At 33.1% G+C, this 23,920-nt stretch overlaps 1 protein-coding gene across 2 annotated transcripts in view; it reads right to left on the reverse strand.

Annotated features, from left to right (window-relative positions):
* The window catches only part of LOC129226010 (zinc finger homeobox protein 3-like), a 156,563-nt gene that overhangs the window by 97,132 nt on the left and 35,511 nt on the right, over window positions 1-23,920 (reverse strand). Inside the window, exon 1 of one of the 2 annotated variants that reach the window (XM_054860585.1) lies at window positions 7,533-7,593. The exons of the other annotated variant lie outside the window; for it this stretch is intronic. The gene's annotated coding sequence lies outside the window, so the exon portion shown is untranslated. Of the gene's footprint in view, window positions 1-7,532; window positions 7,594-23,920 lie in introns of those variants that run through there. 2 annotated transcript variants of the gene reach the window in all.

A 23,920-nucleotide genomic window follows, 5' to 3' on the forward strand; every position in this document is an offset into this window, starting at 1 on the left:
TTAATTGCTGTCATAGGGGAGAAAGCTTAATAATGTCTACTTCCATTATGGAGCTGTCGCACGAGATAAAGCTGGCCCTGCTGAATATTTATTAAGTAAATAAATTAAGGCGCCATGTTTATCGCCGCTAATAACCAAGAAAAGATTAACTCATCGATTTTATACAGTTACTAAGGAAATGGGCAAGGTGTTGCCACAGCACAGCTTAAAATTGTATTAGTGACTAAGGATAATTTTTTCAGAGGATGTTGATTTAGTTGCTTAAAGTTTTCTCGCTCTTTCGAGGCATGTACAGAGAAAAGCTTTTAAATTAAGGAATTGCGAAGCAAATCGTATTAGCTTTAGAGTTTAATGACATTGACATAGCAATAATTATAGCCTTTAGTGCTGCGAGGAGATTTAAGTTGTAGGACTGAAATCGTAGTTTGTTTATAATTCGAGGGGAAGTGAATAATGCGACTTTTTGACGGGAGAGGGCGGGAACACAGAAAACAGAAAACCATACGCCTGTGCAGATGGAAACTATATCAAATAAGCAGTAAGTGACAGCCTTGAAGCCGGAGCTAAGATTGCATTTAATATTTCAAAAGTAAACTTAAATTCTGTTCACAGTTTTTCACATTGAAATGTGTATTAGTCTTTAAATTAAACTCAGTTAAAAGATAAATAGATAAATGCAATTAATGGTTTGTAATTACATTTATGGTTTATAATGAGAAAGCCTTTTAAAAGTTGATTTTAGTTGTAATAATCTCACGAATTTTAAATCGACGGACTAACTTACAGAATACTTACAATTTCGCCTTTTTTTGCCTCTAACTCCAGACTTTAAATAATTGGAACTCAGTGCAATAACATTAAATTTTACCTTCTGCATTTACAAAAAAAAAGAGCTCTCAAGATCTTTAATTCTTATGTAACTTACATAAAGATGCAAGTTATTTTCTTACAGTAACTACACTGTTAAAATTTTTCCGGAAAATTCACGGTAATTGTTACTGGCATCCATGTTGCCAGTAACTATTACCGTAAAAATCAAATGTTACGGTAAAAATTTGCGGTTTCCTCGGTAGGCCACAGAAACCAGTTGGAGCTGGTATCGCTTATTTTTCCAGTATAAATTACCGTAAAAATCAGCGATGTGTCAAGTTCGCCATTTTACAGTAACAATTACCAGAAAATCTTCCTATATTTTTAACAGTGTACTAGGGTTAAATTTCTAAGGGTTAAATTTCTAATGAAAGAAGTGTAGGAGCCCTATTGTCTAACAAATTCATTTTGATACCTTAAATGTCTGAATTTTGTTTCATTTGAAAAAATTAACATAAAATTTAAAAAGAAGTGCAAGAGCTGAGCTTCCAAGAGCTCCCATTCAAATTAAGTCTAGGTAACAACAATAATTAAGGGACTGGAAATAAAAGAAAAAAAAACGTAAAAAAACGCTGCAAAAGAGCGATAGCCTCGGTCAAGAATAAGCTGTAATTTACATTTTAAGTCTCACAATTCAAACTAAGTGACTTGCAATACAACCGTTTCTTATTTCTTTTCTTTTTTTTTTTTTTTTTTCGTTTTTTCTCTTTTTTTTTCATTTATTTTGAATTTTTAACACGCTGTTGTCTCTTTATCCAGCCCTAATGGTAAATGCACCAGTAGCACATACCAAACTATTTTCTTACGTGGCTAATATTTATATATAGTCGTCGCGTGCAGTTTTTTAATTAGTCGCGTGTTTGGCTTTAATACCCTTGCCCAGACAATAGCCGGCCACTGGATGTATGTGTGTGTGTGTCAAAGCGAAATGGACCGATTCGCTTTTGGAATGAGAAGGGCTTCTGATACGCGAGCTTTAATGAGACGTGTTCAACGAAAAAATAAGGGACGCGTGCGAAAAATCAGGGGGATGGGGGGGGGAGAATAAAAGAGGAGGGTCTGACTCGAATATGACGTGCCGTGTTTCAGCAGAACCATGTATATGACCCGCCGTTAAGCCTAACGAAGAACATTACGCGTAGCGCCAGATTATTAGAAGCAATTGAGTCACGGGTTTAGCTATCTTAATGTGAAAGTTGAAGAGATTTTTTTTTTCTCTCTGAGAGTTCGGAGAAAATGTAGAATTGCGTGGCTGCGATTAGGTGAAATTGTCGGGTGTAGCCTTCAGACTGAAATCGGTTTTAATTAATCAACAGTCATATTCCATGCCTAATTCTGTTCTTTTGCGCGTGTGTTGTTAAGAGAGACAATCGTGCATTGGAACGAATTTATTGCTTGGTTGTTTTATCTTCCGTTGGCAAGGACAAACGAAGCTCTGACATTGTTTGCTTAGTGCACCAAGTTGAAATTAAACCTGAAGTAAATATCAAACGTAATTTTGATATTAAAAAAAAAATGTTGAGGTTTTTTCAAGAAAAGTTATGACTGTTTGTTTGACTTGAGTTTAAAATTTATCAATTTTCCGTTGTAAACAATTTTTAACGACAAAGGGACGTCATTTGGCTTTATGTGCCAAATTAAATCAACAATCACGACACCGCGCCGAATGATGACACTAAACATGAACACTGATTTATTACTTTTTAATCCATACTTTTCGCACAAGTGCACACTAAAAAAGGCACTTTTCTTGCCTTTCGCAAGCAATTGCAGATTTAATTTATCATGAAAATTGTTGTTAGACGAATTCAGCTATTTTACTAAAGAATTATTTGTTTATAACGCCTTTTAATCTCTATTTTGAAGCTGTGATCGGCGTGAAATAGTTGTCAGGTGTATGGTCTGATGTGAAAAAAGGTTGACTGAAGGTGGTTTATGTCGTTTGCTTGATTATGACATAACTAACGACATTGAACGATGAAAATTTGGTAGACTTGTGTACAAAGTAAAGGGATTTTACTTAAATAAGTTTAGCGAGGAAGGTGAGTGCGTAAAAGGGATTTTTTAAAATAGAATAAGAATTTCTTAAACTGCTGCTGCACTGTAAAAAGATTCAGAAACGTTCCTGGAAAGTAACGGACAGCTGATGTGCCTAATTTCTGCCAGTAAAATACCTTACGAAAACCAGGAATGTTTTACGATAAAATTCAGTAACATTCCTGAAATTAACCCGGAAGCCCCCTGAAAAGTTCAGAAATCTTCCCGATTGAAGACAGTCGTGTTTCTGGAACTTCAGAAAAAACTTAAGTAGGTATAATATAATTGCTAGGCACCTTTCCTGATATATTAAGAAAGTTCCATAAGCAGTATTGCAAACATGGCCAAAGGCAAGTCAGAATTGCAAGCAAGTATCGGGAATTGTACTCGCTCGTAATTCTTGCAAAGCAACGTCGTCCATACCTATTTGCTCCCTTTGGTAGCTTAATCAGCATTGGCAGACCGCAGTCGAACTGAAGTCGATACACTTCATAAACACACTCAGTTAATTTTTAAACTAGGAACTAAAAATATTTTTCACAACAGTGAGAATTCTGCATTCGTGCCACTTGTAGCAATTAAGGAAACCTTTTGACAATGATACTTGATTTTTCCAGGAAGTGCATAAAAACCATTGAAATCCTGAAACGTTAGACGGAAATACTCAGTAACGTTTCGGAATTTTTTACAGTGTGTACCGAAATTCTGCATTCGACAATCCGGCGATTTTTACTAATTTGAAATTAAAAAAAAAAAAAAAATACTATAACGTGCAGGCTTTAAAATAAGTTTTAAAACGGGAATAGGTTTCTTTTCTCATATAAGGAATAATAAACATTCCTTGTAGCAGGTGTAAAAAAGGAAGTCCAGAGAAAAATCGGGAACGTTTTACCTCATTTTTAGAGAAATAAAAGTGTCGAAAACAAGACAAATGAATTTAACATGTTTCAAAAATGAACAAGTAGATACAATTTTCATACCCGGGAATGAAAAGGTTTTGGCTTTTCCATTGCGATTGTTTTATCGTTCAGATTTTTTCCGAAATATTAAGCACTGAAAAATTTCCTTTTCTGGGGAATTTCAGTGTTTTGACGAAAACTAAGGAGATATTTTCTTCATTAGGGAGTTCGAGAGAAGGCATAAATATTTGGAAGTCTCCCGAAGAAATCGGGAGCGTTGGCAGCAATGTTGTAAGTAGGGCTGTGGAGTCGGAGGAAAAATGAAAACTCCCGCTCCGACCCTGCTGGGCATTTTAGAGCCTTCGACTAATACTCAGATTCCTTTACCCCAAAATCAATCCGACACCGACTTCGCAAGCACTGGCAGAGGGAAAATGATCGACTTCGACTCTTGGAATTTTTAACCTACGACCAGGCTACTAGAGGCCATGTCAGCCTAGTCGAAAACTTAGGGCCCGGGCCTTGGGGGTGGGGGGGGCACTGACACAAAAAAAAAGAAAGGGAAGAGAACAAGAAAAAAAGAAAAGAAAGAAAGAAAGGAAAAGGGGGAGGGGGATTCTAATACGAAAAGATTAAGGAAAATTTTATCTTTTGGTATTTACTGTTGTGGCACTTAAAATAGAGTTAATTGTTTTCTAGTAAGCAGTTTTGATTTTTTCTCCCCCCCCCCGTTTTCCCACTTCTTTTCTCCTTTTTCTTTTCTTCTTTTTTGGGGGGGACGGGAGGGAACAGGTGATATATCTGACAAGGGGCCCGCCTTGGCTCTCTGCGGCCCTGCCGACGACTCCCAACTGCGACTCCTTTTCCCCAGAATCAGCCCGATTCCGACTCCTTGGCTTCGACTCTGTAGCACTCACTGGTTATCAGTATCGCTCTCTGAACTTCTTTACTAATAATAAAGCTGAAAGTCTCTCTGTCCGGAGGATGTCTGGATGTCTGTAGGATATCTGTAGGATGTCTGTAGGATGTCTGTGAAGCGCATAGCGCCTAGACCGTTCGGCCGATTTTCATGAAATTTGGCACAAAGTTAGTATGTAGCATGGGGGTGTGCACCTCGAAGCGGTTTTTCGAAAATTCGATTTTGTTCTTTTTCTATTCCAATTTTAAGAACAAAACTATCATAAGATGGACGAATAAATTACGAAATTATCATAACGTGGAACCGTAACATGGGCACAAGCCAATTGGCGAGATACGAAATTATCATAACGTGGAACCGTAACGTGGGCACAAGCCAATTGGCGAGAAAATTCACTACACATCATTTGTAAATATACAGGCGAACCAAAAGACCTTTTAATTTGCTATTACGGGCGAAGCCGTGCGGGTACCACTAGTTGCATATAAACCGAGAAGAACCGGGATTAGTAGCTAGTATTTACATAATAATAATAATCAACCTATTAATAAGCGTTCAGCAATTAGGAAACGCGCCCTAATTTAGGCGATCTATCGGATGCGCAGGGGGTACTGTCATCCCTCGCAAGCGCTGTTAATTAGAATAGAGCAGGTGCTTCTGCAATAAATAAAACACTGTTTCATGTTACCAAGAGCGAACACTTCTTATTAATCATGTTTAACTAAGCTGAAACCTTGGAGGGGAGTTGGATTTTAACTACCTTCATTTCCTGTAAATAAATGCTATGAATAATTTTATTTGTAATTAAACAGAAGAGAGTGGGAAGTTAGGAAAACGAAAGAATGTAATGAGGAATTTGCAAGCATGGAACTAAAAAAAAAAAGAAAAGTCGCACAAGAAAATGAAATCTCAAAGCAGTAATTAGTTTTTTAATTTCTTCGTTTAAATTAAATTTCGAAATAAAGTCAAAATGACATGTTGAAATTTCATTTGATGTTTAACATAAAAAAAAAGGTGACGCAAGTTTACAAAATTATTCTTAACTTATGCACAGTAATAAATATTTGCAGTATTTAAGCACAAAACATTAAAAACATTAGAAATTAAAAGAGCGAGACAGTCAATTTAAGAGGAGAGCGGGAAAAGCAGCGCAACAGAGATACAAGTATTTTTTTCACATGTTTAGCAGTTTTCTCCTATTTTTAAGGCTTAATTAACATTTAAAAAAAATTCTAAATACGTAACACAGACTTTATAAATGCCTAATTTCATTAGTTTTTAAAACATTTAACTTCGACTATGTGCACGATGAAATCATTTAGTATTGTTATTAATAGTTAGGGGGGAGGGACCACAAGTTTAAAAATAATGCTGCATAAAAATATGCATTTGCATTTCGTTAAACAATTAAGGAATTTATTAACATGTTTGATATTTTTCTTCTTGGTGTAAATACAGTAAAAGAAAGGTTATCAGCGGAAATACAGACAAATATCAGACCAATTTTTCATCAAACTAGCTTCCTCTTAAAAAAAAATAAAAAAAAAACGAATACTAAGAATTGTTGACGGTGATACTGGAAGTAGCTCCCTCTAGCAGCAGGTAAGTTAGAAGTTGATCGAGGGATTTCAACTTGACAAGTTCCTACTCCACAATAGAATTTAAATATATAAAGACATAAAAATTGCTCGTACTAAAATTTGACATTAAAATAATAGGTACGCTTGAGGAAAATATTTGTTGAGCTTTAAAAGTTTAAAAATCTTTTTCGAGAATCATACAAAAAGAACCATTTTAAGGTAAAAACATTTATAACAGAAATATCGTACCACTGTATTTGTCGCAATGTTTGTACGCCATTCAAATACAATACAGTTCTCAATGTTAAACATTGTTTAGCTTTGCGCTGAAGAAACAAAAAATACATAGAGGACACAGAGCATTTTGAAAAAAAAAAAAAAAAAAAAAAATCGTTACGTTTCCAGACGAAAAGAAGAAAATACATAAGTCATGCACACAATAAGAGAGTTTCGTCATCAGCAATGCCTTACGCGATAACTTTTCCAGCCATTTAATTAAGAGAGAGGGGAGAGAGAAGAGCAAAAATTTACAGAAATTTTCAGAGGATAGTCGTCCACAATTAAATGTAACCTTGAATGAAGTAATTCAATAACAACCCCGCCCCCCCCCCCCCTCTTCCCCAGTAAAGAACCCCTGCTGCCAAGAAAGTATTTACTTAAAAAAAATTACACACAAAAAAAGAAAGAAAGAAAGAAAAAAAATTCAGTTTTCAAAACAAAGTATAGTACTCGTATGTTAACGACAATTTTATATTTGTATTCAATACAAAGGCAGGTTTGTAGTGGTCTTAAATCTTGTGATTAGTTAGTTCCCCACCGTGAGTTACTAAATAATCTAAAGAACACGGCAACAAAGTATACCATAGTGCGGACAAACGGTACACCATACATAATCAAGGGGACAGTCAGGATGAATGGGACAGCTGCATTTATGCCGAAATATGATGTGGAAAATATTTATGGCTTGCTCAGTAGATCTTGCAGCAAGAGAAACAAGCATGAATCTAACGCTACTACATCTTCTGACTAAGCTAATAACAATGCTTCACATTTTGTTTCAGTATAAACGCAGCTGTCCCATTCGTCCCAACTCTTTTCTAGATGTACACACACACACACAACTACTGCTACAAGTACTACTGCTGCTAATGATATAAGAATTGAACGGGGGAGGATGGAGGGAGAGCAGAGGAGGAGAGAGATGAGCAGTTACATAAATTCACAAACCTGTTTTGGTATGCCGACTCCAGCAAAACAAAGTCACCGGCATGGCTCTGTCAACAAGCACTACAAAAAATAATTGTTGTTTAGGAACGATTTCACTTTGTTGCGAAGAGAAGATTTTCAGGAACTCCAAGATATATATATATAGATATAGATATATTTAATTAATTCTTTTGCGGCGCACACAACAACACGGCTTTAAAAAAGATGCTAACAATCAATAGGATTTCTTTTCGCAAAAATAAAGAGTTTGAAGAGTTTGCTAAGCCTAAAGTACGGCACAGTTTAAAAACACACGCACACGAGAGTAGTCCCGCCGCGGAGCGCTTGACAGCCCCAGCGGCGAAGATGATAGGAACCTTCCGTACAGGCGGCGAGCGAACAGCCGACTGAGCTTTCACCCCTCTTGCTTCAATCGCCGACGGGGGCGCTGCGATGCTCGCTTTGCATGCACGCGCATCAGGAATATATATGTATATATAAGTATAAATATATCTATATGCGCCAGAGGAGAGGACTTTTTTTTTTCTTCTTCAAGGGGGTGAGGGGCGACGCTTTCGCTCTTCGGGGATCGTCGGAGCGCCTATTCGGGGCATGTCGGCTCAGATCGGCAGAGAGTCGTCGACTGTTCTGCATGCGGCAATTAATTTCTCTCTCTCTCTTTCGCAGGGGGGTGGTGGATTTCCGAGATTGCGTCGTTGCGCGAGTTTATTTTATTTTTTATTTTTTCTTGTGTGGCGCTTTTTTGCATCTGCGCAAAGCGGACACCGCGTTTTATTGGTTCTCAATTATTCGGAGAGGGGAGAGTGTGGAAAGGGGGGAGGTGATGAAGTTAAGAAAAAAGTAAAACGGGGGAGGAGAGGGGAGTATAAAAGTGAGAGGAAAGAGGAAGAGAAACTTCAGTTCGTAACGAGGGGCGAGAGAGAGCCGTGGTATGCAAAATTGCTGGGATCTTAAGAAATTTTTGCGAAAGTCATTACACTTTTAAATTCTCTGCAAAAATAATTTACTTTAGCGGTCATTTCCTGAGACACAAAAAATAACTTGTTCAGAATTTTCATCAATAGAAAATTTCGTGTAACAATAAAGAAATTTATCACTGGAGACCAAATAGAGGTAATTAAAAGGTAAGGAGGGGTAGGAGGAGGGAGAGGCACACAAACGGAAACATATCAAAAATTGCGATGAATCATATAATTTGATGAGAGGGATATGGAGACCTCCTTAGAATAGAAGTTACGGTTAGGGTGCTGCAACAAGCAACAGGTTAAAAAATCACATATTCTACGATCTTTCTAATTTCATCTAATATCAATACAAATAGCAAACAACATCGCTTCGACTTCAACGAAATTTTAACATTAAAAATAACGAAATTAAAATGTAAACTCATATATAACATTTTAGACAGCCAAAAAAATTTTTTTGACCAACGGATAATGCTTCTTTTTATTTCAACAGCTAAATAACTTAATAGTTTTTCTACAGAACAAAATACTTGACCAAGTTCTACTTTCCTCCTCCCCTAATCATTTTTCATATCACCGGAAAAACAAAAAAGAATTCAAACAAAACATAGTCCAAAAGCATAACTTTTCAATTTGGATTTAAAAAGTAGTTAGTTTGCAAAGGGTTGTGTCACACCAGTAAATGAAAACTTGAGCAGAATTTAATTTTCAGGATTTCATAATATTGTTAAAAACTTAACCATTTTCTACATGATTCCATTTAACAGCCAGAGGTTTATTGGGAGGTTTAAAAAAGAAGTTGAGGGACGACCCAGTTAAGTCAGAGAATACGTCTAACCAGTGAAGAATCAAGAAAAATTTCTTGCAGTTTCCTCCTTTGAAATTAGAAGAAAGATACTGTTGCCAAATTTTTAAAATAAATTCGGAATGTTATTATTATTATTATTATTATTGTTTTAATATAAACTGCTCATCCACTAGAGAGAAAACTATAAAAAAAAAAAAAAAAAAAAAAAAAAATCCGTAAACCTTGTTGTAAAAGTAAAGTACAAGCTGGGTTTAAAGTATTTTTAATCGGTACCAGTTAAACGTCTAAAAGCGTAAAATTTCGTTTAAACCCGCGCTTTTATGGTTTTATGCCGTAAATTTGAGTTTTAGACTAATCCTTACGGGAAAGTTTCATACTTTTAGTTTAAAAACAGTTTTTTTTTTGGGGGGGGGGGGATATAGATTTTTAATTTGTATTCACAATATAATTATTTTAAGAAACTACACAAAATTTTAGATCATTCCAAAATCAAGACTCTGTACCCAAATCTGGTGCAATGACTGAACTAAACAATGGAAAAAAAAAAAAAAAAAGACGACAAAGCGATATTTTGTTTAAACGAAAGAAACAATTTGGTCAATACATTGTCATCAGGACTTTACATGTTAAAACTCAATCAAAACAAATACATAGTCCTGGGTCAAACCGTACGTGTTTGAGTAAAAAATGATATAACTTTCGCATAAGATATTTAACTTTTTTATGCTTTTCTTCAAAAAGAAAATAAATATCAACAGAAACACAAAAAATGTATAGAACTTAAAACTAGCTTCGAAAAATCCCTCACATTTCATAATGAGACCCGTGCATTGTAGTTGAATCGTGTAAATCGGCTTAACAAAAAGAAAAAAGTCTCTACCATTTATACAGTAAAACGTCAAAAATCAGAGACGTCAAAATTCGAACGCGCTCTCATGAAGTTTAAAAAAACTTCCATGTTCACCAAGCCGAAAAATCGGTGATTTTTAAAATGATGTTATGTCAGTTCTTCTTTATAAAAGTTAATTCAACTTCTTTGCGAATTTGGTGTATCTTTTACAAGTAAATTCAGTTTTCTTTGTTTAATTACAATACAAAATACATACAGTACTGTACACATTTTCCATTTTTCCTTCATGTTCAGTGAAAAGTGAGAGTTTGTTATTTTTGCTTAAATATTTAATCACGAACTACAGTGTTTTGTACTGTATTGTATGCCATGTATATACATATTATACAACCACTTTATTTAATTAAATGGTATTCTATCTTTCTAAATGGTATTTTCGAAAATCCGAACAATTTGAAAATCCAAACTACCTATTGTCCCAATTACTTCGGACTTTCGACGTCCTAATGTATAGGTTATTTATAGGTCAGTTCGATCGGTACAAATTACACCAGGGATTCACAACCGCTGATCCGGCGAATCGGTCTACGGAATAATTTGACCGGTCCTCGAAGAGGTTTTATTTGCCTGCTTTAAAAAAGAAAAAAATATTGTTCAAAAGATGTTAGCGGTCGCATTTTAAACGACATTTTTTACTTTATTTTTTTTGTTAACTAATGACATTTTATTATGACTTGCATATTTATTTTCCATATTTAATAATTATAATACATAATAATAAAATATTACAGTTAAAAAAATAATTCAATCATATTTAACTTATGTAACAGCTCGCTAACACCTAATAAAGTTTTAATTAAAGTATTTATTTCTTACTATTATAATAAGGTTTTTGTAATAAATCAATGCATAAATAATTTTTTAATGAAAAAGTCAATGGTCTGCGGAAACTTGCTAAAAAAGTTTATCAGTCCGCAGTTCTGTAATAAAAACGCTGTATTACGGAAAAGTTAACTTTCTGTAGACTATTTTTCCACAAAAGACTACATTGAAAAGAGACATAGGTTTTAAAAGCATAAAACTAAAAATATAGCATAAATTAAACCGGGAAACTTCAAAAGCAAACACTTTTTTTTTTTTTCCATTTTAGTTTTTCAGTACAAATGTATACCGAAAGAAAACCAAGAGCAAAAAAAATTTAAGCGCACACGAAGTTTAATTACAGTTCTTTTGTTCTGCTAAAAAATCTCAGCAGAACACGGTTAAAAAACAAAAAGGTGGAAGCTTCGGATAATTCTTTCTTCTATTTTCGAACGTATTGCGGAGCTTATGTGAAATGTTTTCAATATGTCTGGCAATAATACTTCTTACTCTCTTTTATGTAAGTTTCAAACGAAATCTAAAGCATTTCGGTTTCAAATTCAATCAAAAATAGTAGAGATCAGCGGTCCTCAACTGGTGGTCCGGCGGATCGGTTCTACGAAAAACATTGACCGATCCTCAGATATTTTTTACCTGTCCATGTTGAAAAGGTTTCCTTACTCAAAAGGAAAAAGAAAAAAAAATATTAATAAGGAAAAAGAAACGAAGTTATAACAACAACATCCTTTATTTTATGACAGTTTTTAAAAAATTTCTAAGCTTCTTTATTAATATTTATTACTTATGTATAATGATTACAATATCTACAGATAATTATTTTTCTTAACGCCTCTCTAATACAAGTAAAGTTTGATTCAAATGAATATTTCTTTATTCATTCATTTATTATTATTATTATTTTTAAAAAAGGGGGAAAAAATCAGCTTTCAGCATTTTTTTACACGTTTTAACGGACTATGTGTCGAAAGTTATTTTCCGTTTCTACAAAAAAAAAAAAAGAAAAGAAAGAAAGAAAGAAAAGGGAATTAAAACCTCACCGGTTCGGGGAAAAAATCGCATTTTTAAAATGTCTTCAAGTTGAAGGTTTTTATTACTATCCTTTCTTTTAATTTAAAAAAAAGAGGAAAAACCTCACCGGTCCGCGAATTTTTTTCAATATTTTCTGCCGTCCCGCGGGTCAAAAAAAGTTGAGAAACGCTCGTATAGATAATTATGAGGATACTTTGAAAAAAAGATATAGTTAGAAACTTTGAAAACCATACCAAAGCACTTGAAAGCAAAGAATTTTTTTCTCAAAGACATGCGTTAGCTGCGACGCAATAAATATTTTAAACCTACGCAAACATATTTTACATTTCTGCAAGATTTCTGTGAGAAAAATCAACATTTTGTAAAATTTATTAGTGCTCGGACTAACAAGCAACCATTACTTTCAATGTTCCAATGTTTAAAACGTTTAAACGTTGTAACACTTTCTTTAATAGAAGCGATAGTGGTTTTAAAAGGGGTTCAAGTTTTAGTAATAGGACATGCTCCAAAACTGCAAAGTTAAAAACGGATTCGGACTATTTTTTCATAACAATCCATTATTATAGTTTTCATATTTATGTGTAGTAGTGTATGAGATCACTTCTCGCGTCAACTCGCATAATTTCAATAGGAACATGCTTCAAATCGTTACGTTATATTTCAACTTGATAAGTCTTCCAAAATATTTAATGAACGAATTAAAAAAATAATAATAATAATAATATTCTAAGGCTAAAAGAGAAAAGGGGGACAAAATTTCTGTCAAAGCTTTCAATCTTAAAAATCATTCCACGTTTTTATTGCTTTCAAATCTTGACTGTAACTGAGCTGCGGAGTGCGAGTCGTCGAGTCGGAACCGCCCCCCCCCCCGTTTTCCCTTAGAGTTGGATATTCTGTCAAGAGCTGAGGGCTCAGAGTCGTAGAGTCCGAGTCAGATTAATTTTGCGGTAAAAGAGTCAGAGTCGGGTGCTTAAAAATTCCAAGTGTCCGAGTCGGTCATTTTTTTCAATGACTCCGCAGCCTCAGTCAGACGGAGACAAAGTTCCAATTTACGCGTGAAATAAGGAATAAAAAGGAAAACAAACTTTATTAAAACCATTTAAAAATCTTGTAAGTGATTACATTCGAGGTTATTATAAGGTGATAAAAAAAAACCGCATTAAGGCTCGCACAACTTCATAAGTTGTTTAAAATATAAAAAAATCACTGCAAATAACTCATAATTGTTGTTCTGCTTTGAATTTATAAGGAAGTGGGGCCTTACCGAGTAGTTAACAAAAATAAAGATTCAATTCTACGTACCTTGAAACATTTACGAAGTTTCATTTTCATTTACCATTATATCTGGCTTTTAAGAATGAAAAATAAAACCTAATTAACTAAGTTGTAACTAGTTAGTGCTCTACACCACATCTGAGATGAAACTCAGCAGGAAATAAAATGAATTAATATGCAAAATGGCGCGCAACAATTGTGTTAGAATGTAAAGGTAGAATTATGTTTAAAAACAATGCGAAATAATATTGCACAGTCTAATAAAAAAAATTAAATCATAGCTTATTTCTTCAACTCAAGGTTGTAAATCTATTAGTTCTTCAAAATTTTGCAATCCAAAATTGATGAACATCGAACATTCTCAAGACAAGTTTTGAAACAGATTTAACTTAAACATTGCAAAAAAAAATGACTCACCGATTTTGATGTACAATACAGAAAACCCCATTGTTCCGATTTAATTGATAATACTGAAATCTGATTGGCCGATAGAATGGTTGCCACGTGAAAAATGAATAAAAACGATTTTTTAAAAAAGATATGCATAATATAGAGAATCGAATTTTATTGGACGAAGCGAAATCGTTTAAAACACATTTTAAGAAATTCCCACACGAGCGAAACAATATGATTTTAGCAGAATAACGGCTTTTTAATTGCGAAATGGAAGTTTATATTTCACACACATAATTCTCACAGGAAACGTTGTTCAAACAATGAGTTTCAAATATGTTTTCAATATAGATTTTAGTGAATGATAAATGAAAAATAAAACATTCTTTAAACATTGTCAATAAAGAATTAATTTACACTGATTTGTAATATTCTTAAAGTTTTTTTTCATAATTTCATCAAAATGCAAATGTCGTTTTCAGAGACAAAACAGTACGCACAACAAAATAACAAAATTATAATTCAAAACAGTACTTTTCCAATTTAGCAGTCCAAAATGAAAACAGTCAGAGAAATGCGTAATTGAAATTATATTTATTTTCGAGTGAGAGTACAGGAAAATACAGTGAAACCTGTGTAAGTTGACCACTTGCGGTGAACTACTTTAGTGGTCAACTTACAAGGGTGGTCAACTTCACAGGTTTTACTGTAGTATATATTAGCCCTTTTCGTTATACATTTCAAACATACCGAAACTATTTTCGTATTAGCTTCGTATTTTGCTAATTATTCGCCACATAAAGCACATAATCACGTAGAAAGCGCCGAAAACAAATTTCAAAAGAGTAATGACAGTTGACACTTGTGACATTTTTAAAGAAAAACTATTGAAGATTTTCCGATGTCAAAGGTGTTTTTTATTTAACAGAAAACAGTAGTATTTCATTATTTATAAATAGTAAGAGTGAAATACGCAATAAACTAATACATTATAATAAAAAAAAAAATTATAAGTATTTTTGCCAGAAAACGATTTTATGACACCAAAATGTATAAGCTCTTTGGAAACTTTTCACCGATACTTTCAATGATCAATCCGCAGAGATTTTAGTATTTTAGTCTTTAGACGTTATATACATAATAAAAATTCATAAATTTAAAAATTTCAATTGTTGTGTTTTAAAAGTAATATTTAAACATTACAATGCGCAAGGATTTCGTTACGTAACAGCGGTATCATTGGTTCATCATTGGTTGTTTTCATTTGGTAAAATCAAGTTTCAATCTTCTATAAAGTTTTCATGTAACTGATTTAGCTTTTCTATACTTTCCTACACGAATGAAAAACGTTTGGCTTAAAAAGAACTTGTTTCTTCTATACGAAATAAAAACAAGCAAAACCTATGTGCCTCAAAAATGGAGATGGTTAGCAGAAACAAATGTGTTTTGGGACTAAAATCAAACTTTGACCAATTAAAAAAAATTTTTTTTTTTTTAACTTGTACTTTAGTATAAACTAAAGTAACAACAAAAATGTATACAAAAATTGATTACAACGTCAAGCGGAAAAGCCGCCAAACATTTGCAATCATAAACAAAGTAATTAATTTTTAAAAAAATGTTCTAACGACGAAATGGAAATTTGATTTTTGAGCAGGAAATGCATTTTAAAGTGCCAGAACATTTAAAAAATTTTCTGAGGAGAAAAATCTAAAAATGCTGGATTAATTCGCCGGAAATAGAATTTCACGTTTCCCGGAAAAGTTCTAAGAAAATGCAGTTACAAAACCCGGTGCTAGGGGGCGCTCGACACCAGGAAATTTTCGCAATCACTGACGTTTTGAATTTCAGAAAGTGAAGTTGAAGAAAAAGTGCTAACAATCTCTAAAAAAATAAAAGAGAGAGAGAGAAACGATTAATGAAGATGAACTAATTTAATAAAGAGGAAAACTTCGAATAATACATTATTTTCTTAATCGTTTAATATTACGCACAACAGTTTAAAAAAAATATGTACCTATATAAAGACTCCGAAATCGAATCACGTTTGTGTAAAATAGTTTAAGAAAATTGTTTCCTGTTTGAAACCACGAAAATAGATAAAATTCTAACTAGTTCCGCGAACAATAACCGGTATGGTTACAGTAAAATCATTTAACACTAAAAACTGCTCATCTAAGCAGAGTGTACACATTCTACACTTAAATAAAACATAGCAATGAATTGCAAAAGAGTTCATAACTTTAAATGAAAATAGCTGAAAGCGTGCACATATCAAGCATATTTGAAATGTAATTACACCCCGCAATTCGTGGAATTTAATATTGTTCCACTCATTTAAAAAGTAGTTAATAAGCAATCAAACTTAAAAGCTTTAAGAGGATTCTTTGAAACAACAATTACATTTTTGAGCATCAAATATTAATTCATCTCCACAGTTTCAATTATGAAAGTAAATAGTAAAATGAGAAATGTCGTTCGAAATTGGCTTAGATTAAAGTGTTCCACATTTTTTTTTTCGAAATGATGGCAACGTTTATCCATCATCTATTAAGCGGAAGAAAAAAAAAACTAAAAATATATTGAAAAAGATATTTTAAGAAAAGTACTAAAAAAAACCTCCCTAAATTATACACACATGGAAGGCGGATCAAATAGTCTAATTTGATTCGGTTAATTTTAGTAAAAAATTTCTTTATTGGAGATTTTTTCAGTAAAACTGGTGCTGTAACAAAACGAACAGGAACATTTTCATTTTGAATTAGATAAACCATAAAAATAAAAATTATTAATCAAGCTGCGTAATGAAATTTCAAAATGACAGGCACACAGACGAAAAAATATCGTTTTTTTTGTCACATACAAGTTTCGCATTCTCTAAAATACGATTATTGCTAACGTTCTATCACTAACTAATTTTCCATTAAGCAAATACTTTCAATAAGAACACAGTACAATTATTCTTTCTTATTTTCGAAAGGATTGTTTTTTTCCGAAAGTGTAAAATACACAAATAAATCGAAAGCTTGATTGATGAAAGAACTGCACGATCTATTGCTAGCGGTTGTGACATAGATTTACGCGACTCAATTAAACATGTGCCCTTTTTATTGCTAATAAAGAAGAATGGATCAAAATTAATAATATAAAGTTAAAGAAGTAGGTAGGAGGACATAACTTCCTTCATTTCGAAGGAGAAGAAAAAAAAAATTTGGTTGTGGGAGGTAATGTGAAGTAACTTTTAATTCTACATGATTTGATTCAGATTCCTCCACAAAACTATAATTAATGAATTTAATATCTTCGAGGTACAGTAAACTCTCGATTATTCGCGGGTTAGAGTGGCACGGTAACCGCAGATAAGCGGAAACCGCGGATAATCCGAATAACAGGTAAAAAACGACTTAGGGCATATAAAAGCTAAAAAAATAAGTAATAACATTCGCACCTACATTTAAATTTTAACTAAAAACATTGCAACTTTGTATCACTGACATTGAATATAAAAAATATGTGTAAAATCTAAAAGCGAGCAATAACACAACAATAGGTCAAAAAAAAAAAAAAAAAAAAATGTGAAAAGACCTACGGATGAACCGACCTTCGGATAATCCGACCGCCGATAATCGGGAGTTATATTTAAAAATATATATGTTACTCTGAACGATCGAAGTTGAAGAAAATCAACATCCATCAGTGGAAAGTCACCCGAAATATTCGGGCTCTCGCCGATTACTTTTCACCACGAATATTAACATTCACCGGCGTATGTCAAACATTTAATAGGTGTCCGTGTTCTGTCCGTTACAGTAACATATATATTTCAACTGAAAGTTGAAAATTTATGCTGATTACTTCCTTTGTGTCTTTTGGCGATTGCTTTACAAGTACTAATTTGCGCCTATTGGCGATTACTTTACAAATTTTCTTTTGCTTCTTTTGGCGATTGCTTTAAGAGTTTTGTTTGTATCTTTCGGCGATTGCTTTATAAGTCTTCCTTTGCATCATATGGCGATTTATATACGAGTATTCTTTTGTATCTTTTGGCGATTACATTGCAAGAATTCTTTTTCATCAAGCTAACTGTTTACGAAAGAGGAAAGTTACAAAGGAAGATTCAGAGCGTGTAACTGCAACAATACTAAATTTATATGAAGGTGCAAAAGATGTAAATACGCCTGAGCAAGCAATTATTTTAGTAGATGCGGCTAGATCTTAAATATATTTATGGACTCTCCGGAGTCCTTAAATAAACATAATTATTCCTGGTTTCAGTTTTTATCTAAGCACCGAAGATATCTTTGAAATAAAGAAGTATTTTTTTTTAAAAAAGGCAAATTTTAGTTTCTAAATTTTACATTTGAATGTTCAGTTACTTTTTTAATTCTAAAACATCAAACAGGCAAACTGTTTAAAATCAAAATAGTTCGCATCTCTCCTTTCCCTAACATCTTCCATTCCATCTTTAGAAAGTCAGCTTTTTTACAGAATTGATCATTATTACGGCCTTTGTTGTTTCCGTACATTTCACTTCTCTAAAATAAATCTCACTCCTATAAAAATCTCAAGTAGTATTTTGACTCCTTCAAAAACTTCCAAAAAACGTCACCCTCCTCGGTTGCATTATGACAATTTGAGCTTATAAAGTTTGATTCCTGTACCAATTATTATGAACATTTGCCTTTCCTGGCATATTCTTTTATGGGTACGAAAAACAGCACGTTTCCCCTCATATATTTCAGTTAGCTAACATGACGTTTTTATATTCGGACACGCGGTTTTTTTTCTTTTATCTATAGGAAACAGGAATTGACGATTGAAAATTCTAATTTGATTAAGATTTTCGAAATTTACCAACATCTTAACGATAAGTAAAAATGATTCGTTTAAAAATTCGATTCAACATTTTAAAAGTTCGAAATTTACCATCACACTCAAACCTTTGCTTAAAAACTTCAAATATTTATAACACACATTCTATTATTCATTCGAATGCACATTTCGTTCTTTAAAAGCTATCTCTTTAATCATGATAGTTTTTCAAACAGCAATTGTTTTTGTTCGAAGCTCGATGAACAACGGCGGATCAAGATACAAATCTTTATTTGCGAATTTATCTGAGTAATTCGAAGTAAAATCGCTCGTTAAAGTTTTCCTGAAGCAGTACAACTTTGAGATATTTGTTGATATTAATATCGTGAGGAAGGAGTAAGTTGCTCGCAACTTTCTAAAAAAGAGCCGATACCCATATCAAAATTCGACTACAATCTTTCTGAGTTCGGCGAACAAGAGTGAAACAAGGTTTATGTATTTATCTCAGTAACTTGAAGCAAAATCAGTTGCTAATGTTTTCCGAAAACAGTAAAACTGAACTATTTGTTGATAACAACATAAAAATGTAACTTGCTTGCAATTTTCTAAAAAGGAGCCGATATCCTTACCAAAATCTGACAATTGTTTTTGTCTGGAGATCAGGTTCGTATTTTCATTTGAAGATTTATCTCAAAAACTTGAAGCAAAATCCTATGTTAATGGTTTACTAAAGTATGAAATTTTTGAACTATTTGTTGATGTAAACATCGCTAAGAAAGACTAAGTGGTTCGCAATAAAAAAAAAAAAAAAAGCCGGTACGCATATCAAAATTTCCCCATGCTGAATTTTAAAGAACGGTTAACGAAGGCAAGGACAAATTAAAAAATTCAAAACTATAAGTAATAGTAAAGAATACTTCGTGTTTATGAAGTCGCCATCCTGATAGCGCAGAAGGAAAAAATATTTAACGTTCATAAGAAAATGAAAAATGAAATTTTTCACATTCAACAATTTTGCGGAATCAATTCAGAAAAATAGAAGTATGCTTAGTTTCTTTTAGAAATAGAAATAGTTTAATAAATTATTCTGTTTTTATATTAAGCTAGACAATACTATATGTCTGCAAATTACAATAGTAAAAGGTATTTTGAAAATTGATAATCGAATAGTTTTAAAAAGTTCGCACACAAATCTTCCGGTGGAAAACGAAAAAAAAAAAGCGCCGAAACGATAACCAACGAGAAACCGTAATTTTATTAGAATGACATAGAAATAAATGCGGCTAGTTTCACACCAAACAGTATTACTATTAATTTATAATACACATAGACAGTTGCATGTATCGTTCACCAAACTGCAAACAGCGCACTACTAGCAAATTTTCCCGTATCCCAACGTTTATTTTATATGAAAAAAAACTATATACAAACAAGTATAGGATCTATATCTGTAGCGACCGCCTACGTGACAATATTATGAAAAATTTATTTCAATACGTAAACAAACACGCTAATTTCGCTCAGAGAGCTTATCTGAGAGGTAATCAAAAACCAGCAAAATTTTGCAGCAAAAAACGAAAATTTAAGCCCGATTTTTACGAAAAATTGTTATTAAAAGTTATCTGCATTTGTGCTTCCTTCGGCGCTCGTATACTTGTTCTTTATTGATGCTAAGTTGTTGTGCATGAATTATAAAACATTTCTACTGCACTGCACATAGTTTTAGTTAGTTCGAAGTTTTATGAAACAATACTGCCAAGTTTTTGCGCACTTTTTGCGGGTTATTCGAAAAATGAAAATCACCCAATGCCGGGGACAATCGGGCATTTACTCTAGTAATCTCTTACTTAATGTTTTTTTCTCTGCTATACATCGAATCCCAAAAATAAAGGCCCATAGTGCAAGGGGGGAAAACTTTACCAGCACATCGTTCCAAGAGGAGTGGACTGAAGGGAACACTTTTAGTTTGTGAGGACGAAATACGGTTTAGCGCCTTTTCCGATTTTTTCGAGGAGTTCTTTGCGACATAACTACGAACAGGAAATAAGTCCTCTAAACATGTTTTAACAAGCCTAGTCAGAATTCTGAGAAATATTCTTTAATTCGTTCGAAGCATTACTGTCTACAAGGAGATGAGCTTTAGTCTCTAAACATTTTGAGTCTGTAGAATTTGAAGAAAGTTAAAATTCTAATCCGTTGCACTTTGCTGATTCGAAGATAATACTTAGTTGCGCGAGTAAAAAAAAAAAAAAAAGAAAAAAAAAGCTTTTACTTTCATTTTATGAAATTGAGTTGCCGCTTGGCGGTAAAATAATTAAGGCTATATAAGAAAAAAACTACCACTTAAATAGCCGGTTAATAGAAAATTCGAATCGCACCCTCATAGTTTATAACTAAAACGAAATGCGGTTATAACATAACAAATTAGTAAGGAGATTCAAAATTATTTGAGTGGAAATGTAAGCAATGTAATGCAAGATTCTGACAATCGAAGTATTGAAATTACTGATTATTCATGGGAGTGGCTGAAGTTATTTATACGACAAATGAATAACGATTGCTAAGTATTGACAAAGACAAAAACAACTAGTGATTTTGTATTATTTTATGACTGTAAAGAAGGTTACTTAATTCTTTTCTTAATATTCAAAGTTTGACTCAGAGATAGTTAAAACATGTCGTTGTCGTTTCTGGTTTTTCCATGTTTAGTGTTTTTGAAAAGAAAAAAAAAACTTAAAAACTATCTCACAGTATTTATGCCGTTTTCACTGGTCTTTTGTGTTGATGCGTCATCTTACAAAAAACGCTTCAACTTTCTGAACTTAAAACATTGACGTCAAAGGTGCTAAGGCAACGAATTTAAAATCAGCAATTTTTCACCAAACAATTCACTAAGACGGACTCTTTAAAGAAGAAACGGTCAAGAATAATTTACAACAAACGATCTTTTTAAATATATAAAAGCAAAAAATCCTTAGAACTATAGATAACCTAATATGAAGTTTTAAATTAAACGGATTTTTAACGACAGACTTTCAGTTTTTTTCATCGAGCAACACGCCTTTGAAGTTAACCTGGCTATTTCAAAACGGATTGCAAAAAAAAAAAAAAAAAAAAAATGTGGGAAAACTCTAAAAGTAAAGTTACTTAGCATCATTTCCGCTCGATGAAGTGAAAAGAATTTTAGGTTCGGCATAAGTTTTTTGAAGAAAACAAGAAGTGGTACCTCTTTCTCTAAATTATTTAATTGCAATGAAGAACTTCGGCCTTCATGATGTTCTAAAGAAAGTTTTTTTTTATCAGTGTGAGAGAAAAAAAGCAAAGGAAAATGCAATAATCAACTTAAATATTGCATATCTTCCTGAAAGTTGGTAGACTTTAAATGAATATAGCACGACAAAGGACTAAACCAAAGATTTTAAAATATAGATTGTTAGTTATACGAAAAAAAATATCGAATTATAGCGACAATATCGATGAAACCACAAACAAGATATGAATATCGAGTTATAGCGGGCGTCTTTCGCGTAGAACGACTATGATCAAATATTTATGCTCCATATCAGTGATTCTCAACCACTGAGTCGCGCGGCAATTTAGTGTGCCGTTGTTTTCGAAGTGTGTCGTCCAAGCTGTGAACCAAATTTTTTAAAGTTTCTTTCAGTTACGTAGTCCGCCCAAGCGAAAGTATAAGTAAATTTTAAAGATTAAATTTACTTTTTAAACGACAAAGAAAAAGAGTTTTATTTATTTATTATTATTTTTACGTTGAACGTAACGAATTCGTTTTTCAATAAAACTACAAAAATACACAAGCAGGGGGGCTCCCCGATGGTAGGTTACTAGGACCTCCCAAAAACTTTTTTGGTCGGAAAATTTCGTTTGGCGGTTTGGAAAATTTGGGAATCAAACTGCAATTTTTAATGCCCGAATGTCCTTTTTCATTAGATGTACTTATGTGTGCATTATCGTATTTTATCACACGGCAAAAGTTGGAGTTTCAAATTATTGAGAACTTCTACTCTCCCAAAAATTTCGGGGCGCTTCTATACTCAAGAAACGAAAACTATGGCATGGACGCGACAAATAGATGTTTTCCCCTTTAGGCACAAATGCGAATAACAACTACTATCAGAAAGAATGTTACGTTTTAGAAACAAATTTTTGGAATTATCATTTTGCAGGTAAAAAAAAAAAAAAATAATGAATTAGCTTTATATACGAGTGCAATGCATGCTTTTTTTCCCGCCCCCCTTCCCATGGCATACTTTCTAAATTGAAATTAAAGCAGTAAAAAAGTTTCTCCATTTACAGTCCTGATAAAAATCCTTTGCTTTTGTCTCTCATCAAAATTTATTATTAATTAGTTTTCAAGTAGACAACCTTTTTACGCCACATCCTAATACGGGTAATAATGTCATAGTTATGCGCACTTAATGTTGATGAAAGGAACATTTTTCAGTTTTCAAGGAATAATTATGTATCTCAAATACAAAAAACTAAAAAATTAGTGTTATATGTTTTTTAAATATTAATTACAAAAAGAGAGTTAATTTACAAAAGTTAAAGTAAGCGATTTTTCTTTTGATAAATTTAAATGCATAACATAATTTAAAATTTTGAAGCCGTCATAGGTTTTCTCAACTTAAAGAACTGAAGCGAACGGAACAGTAAAAAAACTCAAAACGAGCTGTTTTCCTTCTCAACTATTATCACCGATTGTTTGAGAAGCCAAATTTACATTTTCCACTGATGGCTATAAACACTAGTTTAATCGAAGTTCAATAATAAATTGCAGACGGAATCATGATTACATCCCTTTTCTTTTAACTTTTCTCGCTTTGCAAACCGCAAATATTTTAAAATTGAGATGAAAAAAAAGAACACGAAGCCGATAGTTTCAAAAGTCAGAGCAGAAATTTCCTAACACTCATCACTTTTAACCACACCAACCTATTAATTTATTACGCTTAAAATGATAAAAACGTACGCTCCATAAGTGTTAAGAAAAATTGCTTACCATTTGGCGAGTAGTCAAAACACGTCTCGTGCACAGCATTCTCAAAGCTCAGTAACCGAAAACAAGTAGCATCAACAATTCAGCAACGAAAACAACTTTTTAAAGGCATCATTCTTCAATTTGAAATAAAAAATAAACAGCTTCAATAATCCATGCTAGGGTAAGCAATCAAAACAAACCACTGACCGGCGCTGGAATAAATAGTACAACTTTTTCGTGCTTGTTTGTTTTTCTTCCCCCTCTTAATTGGAAGGGTTCGTGGGCGCCAAACAATCCATCTCTCATTGCCAGGTTTTCCAAAATATAAATAAATTAAAAAGTGGGGCGGTTAATTAAAGCGTTGGCTCGCCGTCT

The sequence above is a fragment of the Uloborus diversus genome, chromosome 7, assembly GCF_026930045.1.
Source record: "Uloborus diversus isolate 005 chromosome 7, Udiv.v.3.1, whole genome shotgun sequence".
Classification (NCBI taxonomy): Eukaryota; Metazoa; Arthropoda; class Arachnida; order Araneae; family Uloboridae; genus Uloborus; species Uloborus diversus.